Genomic DNA, 27207 nt, shown 5'->3' with positions numbered 1-27207 from the left:
TTAACACCCCACTGTCAACATTAGACAGATCAATGAGACAGAAAGTCAACAAGGATACCCAGGAATTGAACTCAGCTCTGCACCAAGCAGACCTAATAGACATCTACAGAACTCTCCACCCCAAATCAACAGAATATACATTCTTTTCAGCACCACACCACACCTACTCCAAAATTGACCAATAGTTGGAAGTAAAGTGCTCCTCAGCAAATGGAAAAGAACAGAAATTATAACAAACTGTCTCTTAGACCACAGTGCAATCAAACTAGAACTCAGGATTAAGAAACTCACTCAAAACTGCTCAACTACATGGAAACTGAACAACCTGCTCCTTAATGACTACTGGGTACATAACAAAATGAAGGCAGAAATAAAGATGTTCTTTGAAACCAATGAGAACAAAGACACAACATACCAGAATCTCTGGGACACATTCAAAGCAGTGTGTAGAGGGAAATTTATAGCATAAATGCCCACAAGAGAAAGCAGGAAAGATCTAAAATTGACACCCTAACATCACAATTAAAGGAAGTAGAGAAGCAAGAGCAAACACATTCAAGAGCTGGCAGAAGGCAAGAAATAACTAAGATCAGAGCAGAACTGAAGGAAATAGAGACACAAAAAAACCCTTCAAAAAAATCAATGAATCCAGGAGCTGGTTTTTTGAAAAGATCAACAAAATTGATAGACTGCTAGCAAGACTAATAAAGAAGAAAACAGAGAAGAAACAAAAAGACACAATGGGCCGGGCGCGGTGGCTCACGCCTGTAATCCCAGCACTTTGGGAGGCCGAGGCGGGCGGATCACGAGGTCAGGAGATCGAGACCATCCTGGCTAACACGGTGAAACCCCGTCTCTACTAAAAATACAAAAAAATTAGCCGGGCGTGGTAGCGGGCGCCTGTAGTCCCAGCTACTCGGGAGGCTGAGGCAGGAGAATGGCGTGAACCCGGGAGGCGGAGCTTGCAGTGAGCCGAGATCGCGCCACTGCACTCCAGCCTGGGCGACAGAGCGAGACTCCGTCTCAAAAAAAAAAAAAAAAAAAAAAAAACAAAAAGACACAATGAAAAATGACAAAGGGGATATGACCACCGATCCCACAGAAATACAAACTACCATCAGAGAATACTATAAACACCTCTACACAAATAAACTAGAAAATCTAGAAGGAATGGATAAATTTCTCAACACATACACCCTCCCAAGACTAAACCAGGAAGAAGCTGAATCTCTGAATAGACCAGTAACAGGATCTGAAATTGAGGCAGTGATTAATAGCTTACCAACCAAAAAAAGGCCAGGACCAGATGGATTCACAGCCGAATTCTACCAGGAGTACAAGGAGGAGCTGTTACCATTCCTTCTGAAACTATTACAATCAATAGAAAAAGAGGGAATCCTCCCTAACTCATTTTATGAGGCCAGCATCATCCTGATACCAAAGCCTGGCAGAGACACAACAAAAAAAGAGAATTTTAGACCAAGATCCTTGATGAACATTGGTGCAAAAATCCTCAGTAAAATGCTGGCAAACCAAATCCGGCAGCACATCAAAAAGCTTATCCACCATGATCAAGTGGGCTTCATCCCTGGGATGCAAGGCTGGTTCAACATATGAAAATCAGTAAACGTAATCCAGCGTATAAACAGAACCAATGACAAAAACCACATGATTATCTCAATAGATGCAGAAAAGACCTTTGACCAAATTCAACAACGCTTCATGCTAAAAACTCTCAATAAATTAGGTATTGATGGGACATATCTCAAAATAATAAGAACTATCTATGACAAACCCACAGCCAATATCATACTAAATGGGCAAAAACTGGAAGCATTCCCTTTGAAAAAAGGGACAAGACAGGGATACCCTCTCTCACCACTCCTATTCAACATAGTGTTGGAAGTTCTGGCCAGGGCAATCAGGCAGGAGAAGGAAATAAAGGGCATTCAATTAGGAAAAGAGGAAGTCAAATTGTCCCTGTTTGCAGATGACATGATTGTATACCTAGAAAACCCCATCATCTCAGCCCAAAATCTCCTTAAGCTGATAAGCAATTTCAGCAAAGTCTCAGGATACAAAACCAATGTGCAAAAATCACAAGCATTCTTATACACCAACAACAGGCAAACAGAGAGCCAAATCATGAGTGAACTCCCATTCACAATTGCTTCAAAGAGAATAAAATACCTAGGAATCCAACTTACAAGGGATGTGAAGGACTTCTTCAAGGAGAACTACAAACCACTGCTCAAGGAAATAAAAGAGGATACAAACAAATGGAAGAACATTCCATGCTCATGGCTAGGAAGAATCAGTATTGTGAAAATGCCCACACAGCCCAAGGTAATTTATAGATTCAGTGCCATCCCCAGCAAGCTACCAATGACTTTCTTCATAGAATTGGAAAAAACTACTTTAAAGTTCATATGGAACCAAAAAAGAGCCTGCATTCCCAAGTCAATCCTAAGCCAAAAGAACAAAGCTGGAGGCATCACCCTACCTGACTTCAAACTATACTACAAGGCTACAGTAACCAAAACAGCATGGTACTGGTATCAAAACAGAGATATAGACCAATGGAACAGAACAGAGCCCTCAGAAATAATGCCGCATATCTACAACTATCTGATCTTTGACAAACCTGACAAAAACAAGCAATGGGGAAAGGATTCTCTATTTAATAAATGGTGCTGGGCAAACTGGCTAGCCATATGTAGAAAGCTGAAACTGGATCCCTTCCTTACACCTTATACAAAAATTAATTCAAGATGGATTAAAGACTTCCATGTTAGGCCTAAAACCATAAAAACCCTAGAAGAAACCTAGGCAATACCACTCAGGACATAGGCATGGGCAAGGACTTCATGTCTAAAACACCAAAAGCAATGGCACAAAAGACAAAATTGACAAATGGGATCTAATTAAACTAAAGAGCTTCTGCATAGCAAAAGAAACCACCATCAGAGTGAACAGGCAACCTACAGAATGGGAGAAAATTTTTGCAACCTACTCATCTGACAAAGGGCTAATATCCAGAATCTACAATGAACTCAAACAAATTTACAAGAAAAAAACAAACAACCCCATCAACAAATGAGTGAAGGACATGAACAGACACTTCTCAAAAGAAGACATTTATGCAGCCAAAAGACACATGAAAAAATGCTCATCATCACTGGCCATCAGAGAAATGCAAATCAAAACCACAATGAGAGACCATCTCACACCAGTTAGAATGGCAATCATTAAAATGTCAGGAAACAACAGGTGCTGGAGAGGATGTGGAGAAATAGGAACAGTTTTACACTGTTGGTGGGACTGTAAACTAGTTCAACCATTGTGGAAGTCAGTGTGGCGATTCCTCAGGGATCTAAAACTAGAAATACCATTTGACCCAGCCATCCCATTGGTGGGTATATACCCAAAGGGTTACAAATCATGCTATTATAAAGACACATGCACATGTATGTTCATTGCAGCACTATTCACAATAGCAAAGACTTGGAACTAACCCAAATGTCCAACAATGATAGACTGGATTAAGAAAATGTGGCACATATAGACCATGGAATACTATGCAGCCATAAAAATGTATGAGTTCATGTCCTTTGTAGGGACATGGATGAAACTGGAAACCATCATTCTCAGCAAACTATCGCAAGGACAAAAAACCAAACACCGCATGTTCTCACTCATAGGTGGGAATTGAACAATGAGAACACATGGACACAGGAAGGGGAACATCACACACTGGGGCCTGTTGTGGGGTGGGGGGAAGCGGGAGGGATAGCATTAGGAGATATACCTAATGCTAAATGACAAGTTAATGGGTGCAGCACACCAACATGGCACATGTATACATATGCCACAAACCTGCATGTTGTGCACATGTACCCTAAAACTTAAAGTACAATAACATAATAAAATTTTAAAAAGCACTCATAAATGTTTATTGTTATTGAGTTAATATTATTCACTCAACAAATATTTATTTATGCAAAGCACTACTCTAGATTTAAAAAACTGATTAAGACCCAATTCAATTGTGCCTTATCTAAGAGGGAAAAGCCATGTGCTAGATACTGTAATATGATGAAATATGAGTCATAATAAAAATGCATTTTAAAACTTACATGGAAGAAAAAGAGGAGAGCGTAACAACATATTCATAATTAGCTATATCTGGTAATACAGAATTAAACTGAGAAGTTTGAGAACTTTCCTTTTCTCAAAAAAATGGATTTTAAGTAGATAAATCAGACACTATAAATTTTGCATACCAATTTGCAAAGTAGCAAAATTTTTCTGTATAAACAATGCAACAGTAAAGCCATTCAAATCAAATAAATAATTTTGCAGACTTAATTAGTGGAACCCAGATTAATAAAACTTGCTTTATTCTAGCTCTAGAGCGCTGATAGATAATTTCTCTTTAAACAGGAAAACATGGATATTGCTGATCAAACCAGTAGTAAAAACGTTTTAAAGGCAGACTGTATTAGTCCATCCTCACATTGCTGTAAAGAACTACCTGAGACTGGATGGTTTGTAAAGAAAAGAGGTTTAATTTACTCACAGTTCCACAGGAGGCATGGCTGGGGATGCCTCAGGAGACTTACAATCATGGCAGAAGGTGAAGGAGAAGCAGGTACAATTTTCACATGGCGGAGCAGGAGAGAGAGAGAGTGAAGGAGGAGGTGCTACATACTTTTAAACAACTAGATCTCATGAGAATTCACTCACTATCACGAGAACAGCAAGGTGGAAATCTGTCCCCATGATCCAATCACCTCACACCAGGTCCCTCCCCCAAAACTGGGGATTAGAATTCAACATGAGATTTGGGTGGGGACACAGAGCCAAACCATATCAGACTCTTTAGAGTGTTCTGCTTCTAGCTGAGTCACAGCTAAACTACTAAAAATTTCATGCAGAATTCAAGACTTCATATATGTAAGGATTGTAGAACCTAATCCTGATAGTTCATGTCAAGAACATTCTGAGTCAAAAACAAACATTCTCTTTAAAAATTGAGGTATTAAGATTAAAAATATTCTCCAGAGGATGTATGGCTTAAAATTTCAAGTCTCTGTATTTCCCATTGTAATTAAGTTAATTTGAGACTTAAGCTGGGACTATAGGCACATGCCACCATGCCTGACTAATTTTTTAAATTTGTGTAGAGATTGCCCACATTAGTCTTGAACTCTTGGCATCAACTGATCCTTCTGCCTTGGCCTTTCAAAGTACTAGGATCATAGGCCTAAGCCACTGTGCCTGGCCAGCACATTAATTTTTTTATCAACACTTCACGTATTTCCAGCATAGGAAGAGAAACACAAAGCCTCAACAGGACACTTTTCCCCAGACAATGACTAAAAAAATAGATGTTTACTTAACATAATGATTGAAAGTAAGGATATATTGGTAATACATGGGCTTAATCAGTTTTATTTTGTATGATAGTTTTCTATTTCTACCTTACTTAACTAGTTTCCCTTCTGTCTATGTTTTGATGTGTATGTATGGATGTATTAAAGTATTTCTTTCAAAACTCCTTTGAGAATATCTGGAGTTAGCCCACCGCTGTGTCTCTTCAAGATGAGACTTTCCATCACTTTCTATAAGTTCGTTGGTTTTATAGTGTTAAATGTTTTTGTTATATTCAAGTAAGTGTTAAAGTAATAATGTAATGCAGTTATATATTTTTTAATATTTTATTTCCATAGGTTTTGGGGGAACAGGTTGTGTTTGTTTACATGAATAAGTTCTTTAGTGGTGATTTCTGAGATTTTGGTGCACCCATTACCCAAGCAATATACGCTGAACCCAATTTGTAGTCTTTTATACTTCACCCCCTTCCCATCCTTTCCCCCTGAGTCCCCAAAGTCCATTGTGTCATCCTTATCCCTTTGCATCCTCATAGCTTAGTTCCCATTTAAGAGTGAGAACATACAATGTTTGATTTTCCATTCCTGAGTTACTTCACTTACAATAATAGTCTCCTATCTCATCCAGGTCACTGCAAATGCTGTTAATTCATTCCTTTTTATGGCTGAGTAGTATTCCATTGTGTATATATATATATATATATATATATGTAGATCAGTTTCTGATCAATATATATATAGATATATATATGCATTTATATATATATTGATATTGATATATATATGCATTTTTAGTCATTGTCTGGGGAAAAGTGTCCTGTTGAGGCTTTGTGTTTCTCTTCCTATGCTGGAAATATGTGAAGTGTTGATAAAAAAATTAATGTGCTGGCCAGGCACAGTGGCTTAGGCCTATGATCCTAGTACTTTGAAAGGCCAAAGCAGAAGGATCAGTTGATGCCAGGAGTTCAAGACTAATTTGGGCAATATATATATATTGATATATATATATCAGTTTCTTTATCCACTTGTTGATTGATGGGCATTTGGGTTGGTTCCTCATTTTTGCAATTGTGAATTGTGCTGCTATAAACATGTGTGTGCAACTATCTTTTTCATATAATGACTTCTTTTCTTCTGGGTAGATACCTAGTAGTGGGATTGCTGGATCAAATGGTAGTTCTACCTTCAGTTCCTTAAGGAATCTCCACACTGTTTTCCATAGTGGTTGTATTAGTTTACATTCCAAGCAGCAGGGTAGAAGTGTTTCCCTTTCACCGTATCCACACCAACATCTACTGTTTTTTGGTTTTTTGATTATGGCCATTCTTGCAGGAGTAAAGTGATATCAAATTGTGGTTTTGATTTGCATTTCCCTGATCATTATAAATTTTTTAAACCAGTTTCCATGTGGAATGTTTCATGTGTAGCAATCTTACCACATCTGAGTCTTCAATGAGAAGAGTTGGTCTCATGAATCACCATTCTTTGAGGAAAACATAAATGCCTAGTCTTGAGAGTGGCAGAAAACATAGCCCCAAGAGGGTAATATTGGCATAGGATTAAAAGACAAAGACATGTCTTTGGGCTATAAATTGAAGATTTTTTTCATTTATGGAGAAAAACAATTTCTTATCTCCTACATTTACCAAGAGGAGTACCAGAACCGTAAAATCAAATTAAAAGTTAGAAATCTTTTTTGATTATATCACTGATAATTTATATATGATAGCTGTAGGATCTTCTGGATTCAACAAACATATGAGATAGCCTTGACATTTATCTGAAGGGTTTGGTGTAGTTTCAGTGTAGGAATCTGATTCCTATAGTACTGCAGGAACAAATGAAACTACAACAAACCCTTCAGATTAACTCAAAATCACATAACTGAGAAGGCTTGTGCTGGGAAAAGAGCCTGGACCTTAAAATTTTCCCTCTTCTTTTTTTTTTTTTTTTTTTGAGTCCTGAAAATATATTACTGCTTGATGACTGCCTTATTTTTTATTCAAAGTTAATGATCTCAGAGGAAACCTCTCCAAAGTGCTTCTACCATATTCCTAAGTCATATGACCAACCAGACATTTTGTCAATCCAGAGACACTGTCTGCAACAGAGCAGGCACTCAATATGTCTTTGTCAAGTCAATAAATGAATGACCAGTGGGTTAAAAGTGAAAAGAAGCAGAAAAAAAATCTTGTAGCACGTGTGCGCGTGCGCATGTGTGTGTGTGTGTGTGTGTGTGTGTATACAAACATAAAGACTCAAAAAATCAACTCATAGGCAAATAGTTTTCAAAAATGCTGCAATAATAGCCTTCACAAGGCTGATGGTCATGTAAAGTGCCTCTCCCTTGTGGAAATTGTCCCCAAAATATAGCATCAGTCCAAGGTAAAAACCACCTGATCATTTGGAAACTTTTGAGGAATCTGCAAGGGGAACAGAAATGTGTCACTTCTACCCTAGAGGGAAATTAGGCCACTGGGAAGGAGAAGCAATGCCCTCCTGTGAGAAGCCCTGTGACCCTATACAACCTCCCAGCTGCCCAGGAAGCAAAGCCAATATGTGGATCTCAACCTCAAATGCCATGATGAGAGAGAAAATCTAGAATGTGGCATCTGAGTCCCATAGCCAGAGACACACCCTGTTTTGGGTCACAGCTGTCCATGCTGTTCTTGGATGGGAGGGACAAGGAGGAGGCCAACTGAGAGTAAAGTCAGAAGACTTTGGCTCAGGTCATAGGAATGAATTTGTTGGCTGAACAATATCTAAACAAATTGATCTGTGCTAGAATTAATTTATTTTAAACTAGAACTTCATTTGATGACCCCTTGTTCTTATTTTTTCCAACACGCCACATAGCTTGGGGTAATTCACATTTACTGACCCTTACTTAACATTCACTTGGAAGTTACTGATTATAAAAGAAGCAAATCAAGAGTTAGAGAACACCAGGCTCACCAAAATCCAATAATAGGCCTTTTACTTAGTTTGTTATAAACATGCTATTTATTTTGAAATGAAGAAAGGAAAATTTTCAGCACCCACCAGTTTATTTCCCATGCTTTTTTATGTTCCTGAACACTCAGTTAATTGCATTCCTGAGAAGGTGACATTTCTCGGGCACAGAAACAATGATATCCACAGCTATTTCCCCAACCACGTTTACTACCTGGAGCAAAGAATGTCCAGTTGATGCTCAAGGGAATGTGTTTCACCTGAGATCCCCTTAGATTGCATGCATTTGTTTTATGCTGTTTATGTTGAGCAAAAGTCTGTTGGATATTTAAGTCAGTAAATCTAAAGCAAATTGTGTTCTGCTAGTCTAACACTTGGCTTTGAGTAATTCACCCGCATGAAAGTAAGGAAACCTGTGTGCCAACAGGGGCTCTAGTATCCATAATTGGTATGTTGTTATGTTGCTTTATTAAAAAGGAAAATGAAAAACGAACACACTCATGTTAGCATTTTGCCTTACAAAGCTCTTGCAAAAGTTTTCCATTTTGAATGTGCAATTAAATCATAGTAGAAAGTAATACTTATAAAACACATTAATAAATTCACTGTCATGGGAAATTATTCTGAAAACTTTTATTAGACTGATCAGTTCTTCAGTTCTCTTAAATCCATTGTGTAGATTAAAATGCACTCAGAAGATTGTGTAGATTTTATCAACCCAATACCAAGGTCCTAGTGGTTTCCTTAGAACAATGGATTATGGCCCAGGGTGGGAAGGCCTTAGAACTGAAATTTAGAGAAATATTACTTAAATCATAGTTAAACTTTTAGCAAATAATATCAGATAGGCATCATTAGGAATCTTTAAGGCTGTGGTTCTCAACCTTAGCCACGCACTATATAATCACCTGGTGAGCTTTTAAAATCCAAGACAGCTAGGCCCTGACCAATAAAATCAGAATCTCCAGGATCTGGCGGGAGCATTTTTAAAAGCAAGTGATTACTTCAACCTGAGAAAGCTGATTGCAAAAAAATAAAATAAAATAAAATAAAAGCAAGTGATTCCAATGGAACACTTAAGATTGAGAACTCTGCTTTAGAGAAGAAAATGGAACTCCACCCCCTCAATAATTCTTAGAATGTATAGAATGTTTCGTCTAAATGGCCAAAACATATGTCATTCACTTGTCCCATGATGCAGATTACCTAAGCAGATCATATATCCGTCTTGTGGTTCGGTGTTCCACCACTCATAAGTAGTAACCCTCACAATCAATTCACCTCAGAGATGACTGAGATAATCAGAGAGGTATGTTTTTCTCAGCTATATTATTTTCCCAAACACTTATTGTAAATGTATTACATTTCATACATTTCAAGTCTGATCCTTCTACTGTATAGTTCCAAAAAATATTTTTAAATTTACAAACCAAGTTAATTTCAATTCACCCCATTTGGCATTATATTTGCCCTCTATTTCATATCATACATAAATTAAATTTTATATAGATTAGAAACTCCAAAGTAAAATACAATTATGAAAAGTCCAGAACTTTTGGAGAATATCTAAGCAATTTCAGGATGAGGAGATCTTTTCAAGCATGGTAATAAAGCCAGAAACCATAAGAGTAATATGAACTGATACTACACAATGATGTAAAACTTCTTTATTTAAAACTTCATAAATAAAAGCTGAAAGACAAGTGAAAAACAGGGGATGAATATTTGCAGTATATATAGCAGATGAAGAGTTAATATCCTTAAGAGTTCAATGTTTTCACAAACTAAAAAGGCAAAGATTACCAACCCAGTAGAAAAACACGTAAAGTCTCCAAATAAACTATTCACAAAGAAGCATAAACAACCAAACTAGATGAAGAGATATTCGATCTCAGCGAGAAAAAAGAAATTGAAATTGAAATAATGAAGAAATGTTTGAGTACTTATCTGACTTGCCATGATTTGATTAAGTCAGTGATTTCAATGGTGTGGGAAACAGACACTTTAATGCACTACCGGAGTCCGATCTTTCAGCTGAGAATAGTTTGAAAATACGTACTATAATTTTTAAATACACTTTGACTCAACAATCCTGTCTAGGGGTTTATCCTGAGAAAACAGAACATGTAGGCAAACATGAACAAATTAGGATATTCACTGGAGCATTCTTTATAATATCAAAAATATGGAAGCAACCTCATTATTCATCAATAGGAACTTGGCTAAATTAATGTGCTTCATCTTTATTAGAGAAAATTGTAAAGGGATGAAGTTGGTCTTTATCTACTGACAAGGGATGATGCCATCAATATATTGCTATTTTTTAAAAGCCAATTTCAGAACAACGTGTGTAATTTCATCTTATTTAATGTAAAAAATGTTTATTTAAATTTAAAAGTCTAGAAAGATATATACAAATTACTAATCATTATTATCTTTAGGAGAAGTGGCAGATGGAACAAGTAAGAACTTTTGACTCTACACATTTCTAAGTTGCTTGAAAAAAATTCATACATTAACAATCACCAAACACAAAAAAAGCTGCTTCCATTTTGGAAAAACAAAACAAATACCTCCTGTCTGTGATACTCTAGGCCACGTGCCTGCGTTTGCACACTCCCAAGAATATGTGGGCCCCTTTGAAAGGAAGTAGACCCTTCAAACAGCCTCACTATGGGGCCTACAAGCTTAAGGGCTGAGCCTGACAAAGGCTGATGCAGTTTATGGAATTATTTCAAGCAAATGTCTTTTGAGCTCCTTCTCTACGCTCTCTGTGTTCAGCTGTTAATTAATTATATAAAATTCATGGTTAGTAATTTTTGCATTACAAAGCGAACCAGTTGTATATAATTGGCTTAAAAAGGATACTAACATTATTTTTTCTTTTCCAGCCTCCACTAATTACGAGAACATAAAGTATCTTCCCAGTGAATAGGTAAATGAATGAATGAACAAATCAAGGAAATCTATGCTGACTATAATGAGATCTTAATTTTTTGATGGGGAAATAACTGATCCATTTTAATCTTCGATTATCCTTTATAAGGACTTTTTTCTGCCACCAAGTAAAAAAAGATAATAATTTGGCTCAGACTAGTCAAAAATATTAGTGAATATCAGAACCATAAAACTGTATTCTCCAAAAGACTTTAGTTCCTTGGTCATCATGGTAACACACGTGAAACAACCACATGTTGTTTTAGTAAGTTGACAGACATGGTCATTTCCTTCAAAGAGCTTGGTCTCTAAAATGTGATCATAGTCAATAAACTTATAGCCATACATCAAGAAACCTATTTGAACTCCAAGAGATGACTACAGGGCCAGTTTATCAAGAAGCAGACTATCTTGCAGGCATGCAATCATGCACACACAGACACACACATATATTTTTAAAAGCCAAGATGTGGGACACACCTCTTGAGCAATGCTTTGAAAATGAAAACCCTAGATGTTCCATTTTACAAATGTGCACATTGCTAGAGTGAAATAAGATTCTGCTAAGGGTAAAATGATATCAGGATTGGCAGGGGTGTGTGGGCAGGGGTGGGGTGTGATGGGAGCCCTAAGGGAAGTTAACTCAATAAATGTTGAGTTTATAAGTGTATCCCAGGGTTAAGGACTCCATTTGTCCAGAAGAAAGAGAATCAGCTGCTCTGTTTGGACATTGGCTATTAAATGGCATAGATCCTGTGTAAGCAAATACCAAAATTGCCTGCCTCCCTAAAGTAGTCATATTCTAATAATACACGAGCACCATTGAATTAAAGATGTACCTTAATTACATTAATATCAAATTTCAATTTTTCGATTTTCACTACTTCTCCTTCAAAGTTAGTTTTTCCTCAACAAGCTAAGGACCCTGATCTAATCATGTTCATCAAGGTGCTGGTGCTTTTCTCCAGTACATGTTGAACATGTGGAAAATGATTATAAAAATCATAAGCATCGCCAACCTGAACAAAAATAGTTTTATAACAGATTTCTGTTATAAAGATAGAGATGAGGCTTGAGCAGGGTTTTTATTTCCTACCTTCATTTTAGTAGTTGATCTACTATCATCTTTTAAATAAAATTTTTTTTACTTTGAAATAATTTCTAACTCACAGAAAAGTTGCAAGTGAGTTCCAAAATATCCTTTATCAAGATTCACCAGTTGTTAAGATTATGCTACATTTGCAATGTTAATCTCTTGCTATCTCCAAATATATATTAAAATGTAGTTTGCATACATCTAATACATCAAAAAATCAAGGCCTCATTATAGACAGCATAGATTGCATTTGCTCCTTTATTTTTTATTATTATATGTGCCTCTCCTAAGAACATGAATATTGAATATTGCCTTCATTATCTTACATAATCTCAATCAGTTATTAAATTCAAAAAATTTAGCATTGATATAATACTTTTACCTAATCAGCCATTCTCATCTTAATATTTTCCATTATCTCCATAATGTCCTTTTTACGTTCTTCCCCTCCTGCCCAGGATAACATGTTACTTAGTCGTTGTTTAGTCTTTAGTCTTCTTTAATCTGGAACAATTTCCCAGCCTTTTTAAAATGCTTAATGACACAGATATTTTTAAAGAATACAGGCCAGTTATTTTTGAGAATATGCCTCAAATTAAAAATGCAGTTCTGCTGTTACCTTAGTTTAAGTGCTGTTTTTAAGAAGTCTGATGGCAGCCTAATTTTCTTAATCTTATAACTAACCCGATGTGTTTCGCTTGATCTTTTCTTTATCTTTAAAGATTGATAGTTTTTATCGCAAGGACAAAAAACCGAACACCACATGTTCTCATTCATAGGTGGGAACTGAACAATGAGAACACTTGGATTCAGGAAGGGGAACATCACACACCGGGGCCTGTTGTGGGGTGGGGGGAGGGGGAGAGATAGCATTAGGAGATATACCTAATGTAAATGATGAGTTAATGGGTGCAGCACACCAACATGGCACATGTATACGTATGTAACAAACCTGCACGTTGCGTACATGTACCCTAGAACTTAAAGTATAATTAAAAAAAAAATATATATATATATATAGAAAAAAAGAAAATTGAGAGGCCAATTCTATTTGAGGTTGCCAAATATAGTAGGCGCCTATCTTACTAGCTATTTTCCAGGCATGGTGCCTCTAAGGACACCACCTTTGTCCAGAAATCCATGGCCTCTTGTTAGGAACTCACCTGCTTCTAAGTGCCTGGAGTCATTTGTGCTGCTGAGCCTTTCCTGAGACTTTGGCTAGGCTGACTCTTTTTATAATTCTAACCTCTGCATTTATATATTCTTATCTTTATCTTTGTTCTTACCTCTATAAAATGAGGATGGTTATATTTCCTTGCCCATCTCCACAGTTGATGGATGAAAGTTATTTCATGAAGCGATTGTAGTATTTTATCTGTGACGTAAATTTTTATGTGATTGTGTGACAGGTCATATTTCCCCATTTTCCTTTATTGTTGTGGATAGAGTTTTATTTAAAGAGTCAATAAAATGTTTTTCTTTTAAATACAAAAAAAACATTGATAGTTTTAGTCTTTCTATATTTTATCTCTTGTTTGTCTTTGTTTTAAGCTGAGTTTTAGGAAGAGATGCATTTTGTTCTTATTGTTTTAGTGTCTCTTATAGTCTCTTTCCATTCTCTTTTGTTCTATCTAACATTTTACTATCTGGTCTATAATTTTTTAGTTTTTAATTTTTGTGGGTACATAGTGGGTGTATATATTTATGGAGTACACGAGATGTTTTGAATGCCTAATAATAACATCATGGAGAATGGGGTATCCATCCCTTCAAGCATTTTTCCTTTGTGTTACAAACAATCCAATTATACTCTTTTAGTTATTTCAAAATGTACAATTAAATTATTATTGACTGCAGTCACCCTGTTTTTTTTCAAATAGTAGGTCTTTATTCAGTCTAACTTTTTTTGTACCCATTAACCATCTCTACCTCTCTTCCATCCCCCCACTGTGCTTCCCTGCGTCTGGTAACCATCCTTCTACTCTCTATGTCCACAAGTTCAATTGCTTTGATTTTTAAATCCCACAAATAAGTGAGAACATGTGATGTTTGTCTTTCTGTGTCTGGCTTATTTTTCTTAACATAATGATCTCCAGTTCCATCCATGCTGTTGCAAATGACAGGATCTCATTATTTTTATGGCTGAATAGTACTCCGTTATGTATATGTACATTTTCTTTGTGGTCTGTAATTTTTAAATAGTATTTTTTGACTACCACATATTACTTATACAGCAGGCAATTATTTTTTCCACTCTCTTTTTTCTGACTTCCTTCTCTTCCCACTTTTAGGTGCATTCTTTCTACTCTATCAGTATGTATAAATAATGTTTACATATTATTCTTCTACCCGTATGATCACTCTTGTTTTAGTCTTGATCTACAATTAATTGTATTAAATGCTCAATGTCCATACTTTGGACTTAATTTTCTCCATTTTGCTTCCTTCTTTTCTCCTATTGTCATGTTTTTGAAGGGCATCACGCCTTCTCTAGCTCCTTTTACCCTAGTAGCAATGCTTTTCCAGGGCTTCCAACTCTGGTCCTCTCCCTTTCATGCCCCTTCCCTGTAGGCCATGCTACAAATTACCAAGTCTCAGGCCTTTGTTCAGAATATTGGCACTGGTTTGGTTTTCACCTTCTGGGTGTAATTGTGTTTGTGCTTCACATACATCCTAAGCTCTCCTCTTCTCTTTCTTGTAGTCTCTCAAGCCTTCCTGCTTTCGCTCTCCATATCCACAGGCTTACAGCTATGGCAAAACATTTATTGGAATCTCAGCACTTTGGGAGAATATGGGAGATATTCAAAGACACAGAAATGCCAATTACTAGAGAAGTAAGATTGACTAGAGGCAGAATTATTTTATATTTTAAAAAATCATGGCATAGAATGCAAAATTTACATAATGTTTAAATAAAATAAAATTTATAGAAATGTCTCTCTTCTGGCAGCCACTTAGGACAATTGTCCTGGTTTCTCCAGGCGCACGTTTATTTTCCCCTCCATTAGGAATATTCAGTGAAAAAGTGTGAGAAGCACTGAAATAAGATACACTGTCTATTTTCATGCCCTCTACAAAGTTGAGAAGCCTCTATGTTCATCCAGCCATTGGTGAAAATGCTGAATAAAATAGGGTAAGGCACACTACTAGAGACTATAAAGCCATTAATAGACACTCTTGAAAAGAGACAATCCCTATTGCTCCATCATGTCACGGTGATACCAATTGCTAGCTGTTTCAATTTGATTTTCAAGAAATCCGTTGATCTATGTGCTTAGTATCCTCATAAAAAATAAATCAGATGAGTGTATCAAACTTGTCCTTACTTCACATTTGTTGGTTACTAATGACCTTAACATTCATTTCTGAATGCTCAAAAACTAGAGCATTTTTAACAATCTGTTGTTAAATCTGCAAATATGAATCAAGTTGTCTATAATTTCCTGAATCCTTTCTGTTCCTCTCTTAAAAATAAACATGAAATGTACCCATCTGTGGTCTTGTGGCACCTCTCCTATTTGCCATGACTTTTCAAAGACTACCAAACAGTTTATAGCTGGAAATTCTATTTGCACCCTGGTACATAATTTATCTAGTCTCATTTTAAACATCTTGGAGTTAGCTTGCCAATCCCTCTTTTATCTTGGGCTGCAATTTCTACTTTTCATAGTTTATTCTCCATATTCAATTTAAACCCCAGTCTAGAAAAGAGAGGAGAAAAAAAAAGAATTGAATGATGCTGTCTTGTCTCTGATATACCTTCTGCTATCATCTCTAAGAAGTAGACTTATTTCCTTGTTCTTTTTGAAATCATGGATTGACAAATTGTAATTGTGTGTGTGTGTGTGTGTGTGTATATACACACACATATACCTTGTGTGTATATATATACATATACCTTGTGTGTGTGTATATACATACACATATATACCTTGTGTGTGTGTATATATATATTTACCGTGTGTGTGTGTGTATGTATGTGTGTGTGTTTATATATGTGTATATATGTGTGTATATATATACAGGGTACAAAGTAATGTTATGACATATGTATACAACATGAAATGACTAAATCAAGCTAATTAATATATCCATCACTTCAATACTTATCTTTTTTGTGGCAAGAACATTTAAAATATATTGTCTTAGCAATTTTGAAATATACATTATTATTAAATATAGTTACCATGCTATACACTAGATCTAAAATAATTCCTTCCTCCTGTCTAACTGAAACTTTGTACCCTTATGAGCTCCCTTAGCTTATGGTAATGAGCTCTCTTAGCTTTTCTTTGTCTAGGAAAGCTTTTATTTCTCCCTCATTTCTGCTGAGAAATCCACTGACATTGAGACTACCTTGTATGTGATATGTTTATTTTGTGCTGCTCTCAGAATTTTTAATTAGTCTTTGATTTTTGATAGTTTGATTATTACATGTCTTGGTTAACTCTTCTTTGAGTTGAAATTGATTGCAAACTCCTGCACTTACTGTACCTAGGTACAGTAAGTACCTAGGCATCTTTTCTCCCAAATTTGGGGAGTTTTCAGGCACCATTTCTTTAAATATGCTTTCTGACACTTTTTTTCTCTCTTCTTCTTGAATTCCTATTATATGCATGTTAGTTCTATTGATGGTGTTGCATAATTCCTGTAGGCATTCTTTATTCTTTTTTCTCCTCTGACTGAATAATTTAAAATGTTCTTTGAGATCACTGGTTCTTTATCTTGACTGAGTCTGCTGATGAAGTTTTCTATGCAGTGTTTTCAGTCCAGTAATTGTATTCCTCATCTCTAGGATTTCTAATTTTTTTAAAAGTACCTATTTCTTTTTTTTTTTTTTGTCAAACATCTCATTTTGTTCATGTTTGTTTTCTAAATTTCATTTAATTTTCTGTCAATATATTTGTGTAGTTCACTGAGCTTCTTTAAAAGAATTATTCTGAGTTCTCTGTCAGTCATTTTATAGAACTCCCTTATTTTATGGTCCATCATTGGAGCTTTATTCGTTTCTTTTGGAGGTGTCATGATTTTCTGATTCTTCATAATCCTTGTGTCCTGGGTTGGTGTCTGTGTATTTGAGGAGACAGCCACCTCTTACAGTCTACAGGTGTTCTTTGGCAGGGATAGACTTTCACTATTTAGTCTACCCTGTGATTCTGGATAGATCAGCTAGTAATGGCCACAGTAGGTAGAGTTGCTGTTGGGTTCTCTGGTTGGCTGGGCCACTGCCGTTGCTCTGAGGTTGTCTGAGACTGCTGGCTGGGCTCTGCTGTGAAGTGAGACCACTGGCTGGGCTCTGCTATCAGGTGAAGCTGATGGCCAAGCAACATGATGGTCCCTGATCAGCCAGGTAATATCCCTGGCTGGGTGGTATCACTGTTTGGGTTCCACAGCTGGGCAGGGCTGCAGGCTGGGTTTTGATGCTAGCAGAGTTGCCATTCGGGACAAATGGGATCAGAGGCTATACTGCATAGAAATGCACAGTTGAGGCTTGTTGCCCTGCCTGGGTGGTGCCTTGATGTGGGCTCTGGGGCCAGATCAAGCCACTTTTTGGCCTCCCATGTCAGGCAGGTTTGGCATCTGTGCTTTGAAGAAATGCAATGTTGTGGGCATCTCCCTGAGTAGGCAGGGCCTTGAAATAGGCTCTGAGGCTGGTCGTGGATGCTGGATGTCTAGAGACTAAAGCCAGCTTGAACTTCCCACCATGATTCTGGGAGTGATCAGTCCAGCTTTGGACTTGGGCTGTGCTGTTGGCTGGTATCTCTGACTAGGCACCACAGCTGGCAGGAACACAGAGCTACTGCCAAGATCTGCACACTGGTCACTGTGAACTCTGCCTCCTTTTTTTGTTTCTAACTGACCCCAGACAGTCTAACCATGCCATTACTCCCATTGTCCCCCATAAGGCAAGACTGAGCTTCCAGGAATGCACCTGAGAATGCTAGGGAAGCTGGATGTCTGTCTCTTGTTGTTTTCCCATTTTAAAATCGTGTGCCCCAGGCCCTCCCATGACTACAGCCACTACTACGGGACCATTGAGTACCTGTGCGACAAGATTCTTGGTGACATCATTGAGAATTCCACGATTGTCCTGCAGATCAACAATGCCTGTCTGGCTGCAGATGACTTCTGAACTAAGTATGAGAGGGAGCAGACTCTGCTCGTGAGTGTGGAGGCTGACATAATGGCCTGCACGGGGTGCTGGTTGAGCTGACCCTGGCCAGGACCGGCCTGGAGATGCAGACCGAAGGGCTGAAGGAAGAGCTGGCCTACCTGAAGAAGAACCATGAGGGGGAAATTAATGCCCTGAGGGGCCAGGTGGGAGGCCAGATCAGTGTGGAAGTGGATTCGGCTCTGGGCGCTGATGCCACCAATATCCTGAGTGACATGCAGAGCCAATATGAGGTCATGCCAAGCAGAACCGAAAGGATGCTGAACGCTGGTTCACCAGCTGGACTGAGGAACTGAACTGGGAGGTTGTTGGCCACATGGAGCAGCTCCAGATGAACAGGTCCCAGGTCACCGACCTGCGGCGCAACCTCCAGGGTCTTGAGATTGAGCTGCAGTGGCAGCTTAGCATGATAGCTGCCTTGGAAGGCCACCAGCACGCTTTGGAGCCCAGCTGGCGCAGATCCAGATGCTGATCAGCAGTATTGAAGCTCAGCTGGGCGATGTGCGAGCTGACAGTGAGAGGCAGAATCAGGAGTACCAGCTGCTCATGGACATCAAGTTGTGGCTGGAGCAGGAGCTCGCCACCTACCTCAGCCTGCTCGAGGGCCAGGAAGAGCACTACAACAGCCTGTCCACCTCCAAGATCCTCTAAGGAGGCAGGCTCCTGGGCTTCTGCTCTCCTTTAGAGGGTGTCTCCTGGGTAGGAGGATGGGAAGGAAGGGAAACTTACTCCTGGCTCTTCCCTGATCTACCAATAAAATGTTATGGCTCAAGGATAAACAAAATAGAATCATGGACCCAGGGGAATTCTGTCTGTGTGGCCCTCTGCCAACTTGGGGGGAAGGGAGGAGAGATGTGGTCAAAATAAGACCATTTCTCTTACCATTTTAATGTGGTTTTTATCCAGTTCTGTGGTCCACACTAGTGTCAGGCTCATTCCCAATTTAGGGGTTTTTTCACAAAAGTTCTTGTCTGTGGATAGTTGTTAGTTGGATATTTTGTTGAAGGGACGTGAAGTCTGGGACCTTCCCATTCAACATCTTGCTGTTGTCACTCTCCCCTCCTTGTTCTTTTTGACTAAAAGAAGCATCCGTCTGGTGCAGTGGCTAATGGCTATAATCACAGCCCTTTGGGAGGTCAGGGTGAGAGGACAGCTTTAGGCCAGGAGGTTGAGGCTGCAGTGAGCCATGATCATGCCACTGCACTACAGCCTGGACAATACAGTGAGACCCTATCTCTAGAAAAATAAATAAATAAAATAAAATAAAGCCTCATGGCTCCTTTTGGTCATTGTTACCTTTTTTTTTTTCCTCAAAAAAAGGTCATCTTTACCTTTTTTTTTCCTCAAAATCATCTTTACCTTTTTTTTTTTTCTCAAAAAAAGGCCACCTTTACCTTTTTTAAAATCCTCTATTCATTTGGGTCTTACTTTATAGAACTTTTATAGTAGATTTGCTACATTTCCCTATTCACCTTTGGTTACTCTCCCTTCTTATATCTTATAAACATGTCATTTAAAATTTGAGGTAAATAGACAACGATTCAACTTTCCTGAGCTGTCTCCCATTTTATTTGAATTATTTCTTGGTTTTAAAAAATCTCCCTTCATTAGCCATAATCTTATTTGAGACTCAATTTCATGGGTCAAAACAATTTTTTTCCTTGAATTTTTTTAAAGTTTCCCCAAAGCCAGGGTATTTGCCTGACTCTATTCAGGGTTCCCTTTTCTGGCCATGATAAGAGCTTTGAACGCTCACAGTTTTTCATGTCACAGCATATTATTGATAATAGTCTCACAGGTGACACACTCTCACTGGTATACCATAATTTTCACAAAACTCAAATACATTTTTCCTGAAAATAAAACGTTGTAATCATTTTTAATTGCCACATATATTGGCTATATACTAGTTAGGCTTGCTCTCTACAATGTTTCTGGGGATATTGATAAACAAGCTATTGATTATGTGGCATTCTGTGCTACTTTTACTAACACCAATCTTTCTCTCTCACTTAAGAAAACATACTTGTAAGAACATGGAAGCAATGATATCATTGAGATAACCTTGACTACACTCAAATGTATGTATTTTTAGAAGGCAGATCATATGCAAATTTAGTGCTTTCACTATTAGTAATAAATTACTTGCAACACACCCCATGTGTCAAAACCAAGCTGAGAAATAGTCCAGGTGCATTCTCCTGAGGTTCCTATCCCCCTCCACACTATCAACTAGCTTTTTTACTCCGTCAAAATTAAGTCCAGGCTTCGCTTGATTTTCATTATGAGGACAGTGAGTAATTTATCTGATCAGGATGGTCCAAGTAAACTGCCTTGACAAATAACCTGCCTTTGTACAATTCAGGCACCTTTCCATATCCACCATTCGGCTCAGTAGTCTGTAACATTATACAGTCATATTATTTCTAATATTGGTAGTATTTTAGTATTCTGTTTCTATGAGCCTTTTAAATTCATGGCAATGAAATTGCATGACATCATATAGCAGAGTAAAGACATAAAAGTTTCGTAACCTTTTAATTTAAAATAAGTTGATCTAAAATAAATTCAAGCTAAACACAAAATTGTCTGCGAAAGGTATTTTTTTTAAATTGAAACAATGATTACTGAATTGAAAACTGTTAGCTCATTAGACAATGCACTGAGTGATGAAAGCACCAAGGACAACCAGGCCTGAAAGAAAGGAAAGGAGAGGGGAGGGGAGGAGAGGAGAGATGAGGGGAGGGAAGGAGAGGAGAGAGGAGGGGAGGGGAGGGGAGGGGAGGGAAAAAGGAAAGGAATAAAGGGAAAAGAAAGGAAAGGAAGGGAGGGGGAAGGAAAGGAAAGGAAACAAAATTACATAAGAAGGGGAATTTGGGGAGTTCTGAGAAGGCTATCCATTCATACAGATTATGCCTAAACTAGAATTATTTTTTCTTTTTAATTAAGAACCATTTAGAATGAACAATTTTTCCATTCTACAGCTGCTTGTATTATAATTTCTAGAAAGTGGTACCTTAAAGCCAATCTATTTCTTACACAAAATATTGTATTTTCTTATTATTTTAAATTTAAAAATTATTAAATTTTCTTTCTATTTCAGGACTGCTGACACAGCTTTAGAAATCTATTCTATACTCCCAAATCCTCCCTGTAACTAGAATATAATCTTTAGCAAGATGGCGGCCACAACTGCCCCCACTGCATGCTTGTGGCATCAAGAAAGGGAAGGGGGTGGAGGCCCAGAACACTAGGGGGACTTCTACCCATGTCAGGGTAGAGGTAAGGGAATCCAAGAAGGGAGTGGGTGAGACTTGTAGACAGGAGTAAGGGAGAGTCACTAGAACAGGACCTCTACACCTTCTTTGGGCAGCCAGGTGAGAGGTGCCCAGCCAGCGAGTCCAGGTACCCCAATCAGCATTAGGGTGTCCTGCAGAAAGCATATTATGAAGGAAAGACAGGAATGAGTGGCATCCTTGGAACTATCTGGTGGGAGTTAAACTGCATCGGCAGAGGGGATATGGCAAGTCCAGCATCCAGTTGAGCAATTAAGGGAGATCATGAGAGCAGCGTCCAGCCGTGGATAGGGGGCAGTCTCACCATGGATAGGGGGCAGTCTCACCATGGATGGGGGCAGTCTCACCATGGATGGGGGCAGTCTCACCATGGATAGGGAGCAGTCTCACCATGGATAGGGGGCAGTCTCACCATGGATAGGGGGCAGTCTCACCATGGATAGGGGCAGTCTCACCATGGATAGGGGGCAGTCTCACTATGGATGGGGGCAGTCTCACCATGGATAGGGAGCAGTCTCACCATGGATAGGTGAGACGGATGGGTGCGCCTCACCATGGATAGGGAGTCTCACCATGGATAGGGAGCAGTCTCACCATGGATAGGGGGCAGTCTCACCATGGATAGGGGGCAGTCTCACCATGGATAGGGGGCAGTCTCACCATGGATGGGGGCAGTCTCACCATGGATAGGGGGCAGTCTCACCATGGATGGGGGCAGTCTCACCATGGATAGGGAGCAGTCTCACCATGGATAGTGGGCAGTCTCACCATGGATAGGGGGCAGTCTCACCATGGATAGGGGCAGTCTCACCATGGATAGGGGGCAGTCTCACTATGGATGGGGGCAGTCTCACCATGGATAGGGAGCAGTCTCACCATGGATAGGTGAGACGGATGGGTGCGCCTCACCATGGATAGGGAGTCTCACCATGGATAGGGAGCAGTCTCACCATGGATAGGGGGCAGTCTCACCATGGATAGGGGGCAGTCTCACCATGGATAGGGGGCAGTCTCACCATGGATGGGGGCAGTCTCACCATGGATAGGGGGCAGTCTCACCATGGATAGGGGGCAGTCTCACCATGGATGGGGGTAGTCTCACCATGGATAGGAGGCAGTCTCACCATGGATAGGGGGCAGTCTCACCATGGATAGGGAGCAGTCTCACCATGGATAGGGGGCAGTCTCACCATGGATGGGGGTAGTCTCACCATGGATAGGAGGCAGTCTCACCATGGATGGGGGCAGTCTCACCAATGGATAGGGGGAAGTCTCACTATGGATAGGGGGCAGTCTCACCATGGATAGGGGGCAGTCACACCAATGGCAAAGGAGGGGCAGTTGACAGTAACCAGGGCTTGATTGTGAAGAGTGGACAAGTGGCTGAAGGTTGGTGAAGGGATGCTCAGCAAGCCAGGTTTGTCCACTCAGTGGGTGACCAAAATGACCCTGTGGTGGAAATTGTCAGTGACTTCAGTGCTGAGTAATCAGTGAATAGGTCTCAAGAAGCAACATGTCGATGTGGAATGTTGGGCCACCTGGAGCAGTGAAAGACAGCAGGCAAACTGGGGCTTGGAAAATGGCTCTGGGAACATAAAAGGAGTTGAATGGACTTGGCAGTAGCAGGCTTGGAGCTGCTTGATTGCAGAGCAATGACAGGCCAAAATGGAAGAGGAGGACCAGGAGAACTCAGAACTAAGCAGTAATGGCTGCAGACACCGTGCACTGGAGGATGTTGTAGATACAAAAGTGTGATCTTGGAGGTGGTCCAGTGAAGTCAGAGTTTCAGGTTTTGTCCATCCCAGATGGCTGCCCAGCACAACTGAGTTTTCCAGGAGGTGCAGGCCATAGAAACTGTGGTGGAGGTGGCCTACTAGGCAAATGCCAGCTAGCGATTAGTCAAGGTTGGTGGGCCAGTCTCCATGGCTATCCTGGGTGTTAACGATGAAGGTGTCTTTCAGCAGGTAGAGAAGTCTATGTTTGGTCCAAGAGGGCATGAAGTAGTCACTGCAGATATGATGGGGCAGGGGTCCTCATAATGCTGATACAAGGTGCACAGGCAGTGCCTGGGCCCAAAGTGTGTCTGTGACGTGAAGGTAGAGAAACTTTTGTGCACGAGGCAGCTCCTCATAGACCAGATAGACTCAAGCTGGGGTTAAGGGCTAGATGAGTGTTGCCTCTGTCCTGTGAAGATGGAAGGTGTGTAAACCCACTGGAGCACACCTAAATGTCTCAGTAGCTCTCTTTCTTCCTTTGTGGTAGGTACCTCATCCACTTTCAGCCCTGGTTGTAAGGAGGCTCATGCTGGATTGTGCTGCTTGCCAGGCCATAAACAGCCATTGTGACAGAGCACAGGAATAGCTTCTGTCACGTCTGCCTGCTCTGGGCCCAGAGTCCCACCTGACTGTGCTTCCTGGAGAAGCTTGACAGGATCTTTAAGTAATGAAATCAATCTTCCCATCTTTGGAGATAGCTGCCAGCTGTTGTATTCTTGGCCTGTGAATTGTAGACCCTTCCTGTTTAGTACGCACACTACAGCCAGGTGGCACCTTTCCTGTTGGGCCCCTGCATCAGGTGTTTGAGCAGGCTTTGAATTTCTGCTTGTGTCAAAGGGCCTACAGTAGTACCCCCTTATTCAAGGTTTTGTTTTCCACGTTTTCAGATACCCAACTTCAACCACAGTCCGAAAATTTTTAATGGAAAATCTACAAATAAACAATTCATAAATTTTAAGTTGATCTTGGAGGTGGTCCAATCAAGCTAGAGTTTCAGGTTTTGTCCGTTTCAGATGGCTGCCAAGTGCAAGTAGGGCTCTTGAGTGTTTCCAGGAGGTGTGGCTGTGAGTTGTCTGATGAAATCTTTTGCCATCCTGCTCCGTCCCACCCAGGACATAAGTCATCACTTTGTCTGGAGGATCCACACCATGCACTCCCTGCCCATCAGTCACTTAGAAGCCGCCGTGGTTATCAGATGGACTGTCGCGGTATCACGGTGCTTGCATTCCAGTAACCCTTATTTTACTTGACAGTGGTCCCAAAGCACAAGAATAGTGATGCAGACAACTTGGATATGCCAAAGAGAAGCTGTAAAGTGCTTCCTTTACGTGAAAAGGTGCAAGTTCCTGACTTAATAAGGTAAAAAACAGAAAAACAAAAATCCTCATATGCTTCTATGAAGCGTAAGAAACCCTCATAGGTTTCTAAAGATTTAAGGTAAGAATGCATCTTCTATCCATAAGAATTTTCTTAGTCTGTTTTCTGTGGTCATAACAGAATAGACAGGCATAAGGGAGAGTCACCAGAACAGGACACTGAGTAATTTATAAAGAAGAGAGGTTTACTTTGGCTTACAATTCTGGAGGCCTAGGAGTCAAAGATCTGCCCACTATATCTGGTCAGCTTCCAGTGAGGCCTCTGCCACGTCACAGCATGGCAGAGAAGTGGAAAAGGAAGTGAGTGTGCCAAAGGGAGCCAAGGCAAGGAAGAACCTCACTTTGTAACAACCAGCTCTGACAGTTACTAACCCAGTCCTGCTAGACAGAGTGCTTGCTTTGGGATCTGGGATTCGTTCTTCCTCACCCTCGCTGTTTGCGGAGGTGGCAGCTGCTTTCTTAGCTGTGTCCAGGTGGTGACTGGCAATGCCTGTGGTGCTGCTGGGGGTAATCTGGTGCACTCAGGATGATCACACCACAGCTCACAGGCCTCCAGGTCAGCCAGGTGCAGAGTGGCAACTCTGAGGTGAGCCCCTGTGATTCGGATGTGCTGCTCATGGGCTGCTGCTGGCAGCACCCAGCAGGCATTGTAGGGGGTGGTAAAGCCCTGGAGAAGCCGCACTGTCTCACTGGGAGCATGCAGAGGAACAGGGATGGCAGCAACATGCCCGTTGGTGATTTGGTGACTTTGCTAACGGCATTAGACCGGGGTATGTTGGAGAAGTCTCCTTCCCCAGTTGGCAGACAACAGATAAACTTTCTGTGGAGAAGATGTACTTGAGCCTTCTTGGTCTATGGGGTCATGATGCCAGGACCTTTGGGGACGAGGAGCTCCTCTCCCACAGCTGAGGCTAGAAACATACCAGCTGGTGGTTGGCTCTTCAAGCCCAGGGTGTCCCCCAGCCTACAGCATTCCTACCACCCTCCTCCTAGAAGCCCACCTTCCTGTGGGACCAGAGTGGTCTTAAAAGTAATTTTGGCAAATTATACCTGGTGGTGACCTCCAAAACAGAGGCACAAAGTAAAGATAGAAGGCAGCAACAGATGTGAAAACAGAACAAAAACTGCCAGACCCACTGTAGAGTGTTCCTCAGACCTCACCCAATCTCTCGATCAGAGCCAGGCCCTGGCCACTCTCCCTTGATCCTCCTATAGAAATGGGTGTCATCACTCATTGGCGTACTCAAATTTCATCCTCACTGCTAGTTGTGTTCTGAGGTTTTGGGTGGTCCCAGCTAGCCAGCTTCACAAGGGTGATTTATCCCTGTCATCAAAGATGAGTCTTAGACACCATCTAATGCTCAAGTAGTTTATTCCAGCAGTGCTCTTACAAGACAGAAAGCAGGAGCTGGCTGGTGTCATAGGCCGGATATAGTCAGAGGTCAGATGACCAACTGACTAGGAGAGCTTCTATTTGAGGACCGTTCTCAGAGTTTGGGAGATCTTTCCCATTTCTTATACATGTATTCAGTCTGGGTCAATTACCAAGTGTTTCTTTCATAGAGCAAGTTTAATCTAGTAAGGTTAGGCTTTGTTCTAAAATTTATGAAAGTTGCATCTGTGCTGAGGTGGCCTTGTCTTCTGGAAATCCCTAGGCCAGGTTGCATCCTGCTAAGTGACATGTAATATCACCACTGTGAGATGCTTGAGTGGGCCTTATCACTATCGTTAATCTTAAAGCCATGAGATGTTTCTTGTAGTATACTACAGTTATTTAAATATTCTCTTTCTAAAAAAACTAAATTTTATTTGTGAACTCCTTTCCTATGTATTTAAGTTCCCCGATGTTTTTAACCTAGGAAAAGAATCTAACCAAATGAATCCACTGAAGCTTCCCTTTTAAAGTCCTAAAATATCCTTTGGGGTTGTAAAACAGACTTTCAAAGGGCAGTAAGTAATTTCAAAAGCTTTCTCTTTATCAAGAGAATCAAAAGACAATATGGCAAAAGACAAACAGCTTGGCTCGTGATGCTTTGGCTACTTGTATATCTTCTGACAGAGCAGAAGAAAGAAAGAATGAAGGAAGGAAAGGGAGGGAAGACAAGGAAGGAAGAAAGAAGGGAGAAAATAAGAGCAAACAGCAAAATATTAAAAGATTGATTTAAAGTTATTTTTAAATATCCATATAATCTGTCAGCAGATGTGTTTAA

At 39.9% G+C, this 27207-nt stretch overlaps 1 pseudogene; it reads left to right on the top strand.

The window, feature by feature from the left end:
• The first annotated feature begins 18304 nt into the window (after positions 1–18304).
• On the top strand, positions 18305–19201 carry LOC100974421 (keratin, type I cytoskeletal 19-like; annotated as a pseudogene).
• The last annotated feature ends 8006 nt before the right edge of the window (positions 19202–27207 follow it).

The sequence above is a fragment of the Pan paniscus genome, chromosome 3, assembly GCF_029289425.2.
Source record: "Pan paniscus chromosome 3, NHGRI_mPanPan1-v2.0_pri, whole genome shotgun sequence".
Lineage (NCBI taxonomy): Eukaryota > Metazoa > Chordata > Mammalia > Primates > Hominidae > Pan > Pan paniscus.
Note: the sequence above shows the minus strand (reverse complement) of the source record. Positions and strands in the feature narration are given on the sequence as shown.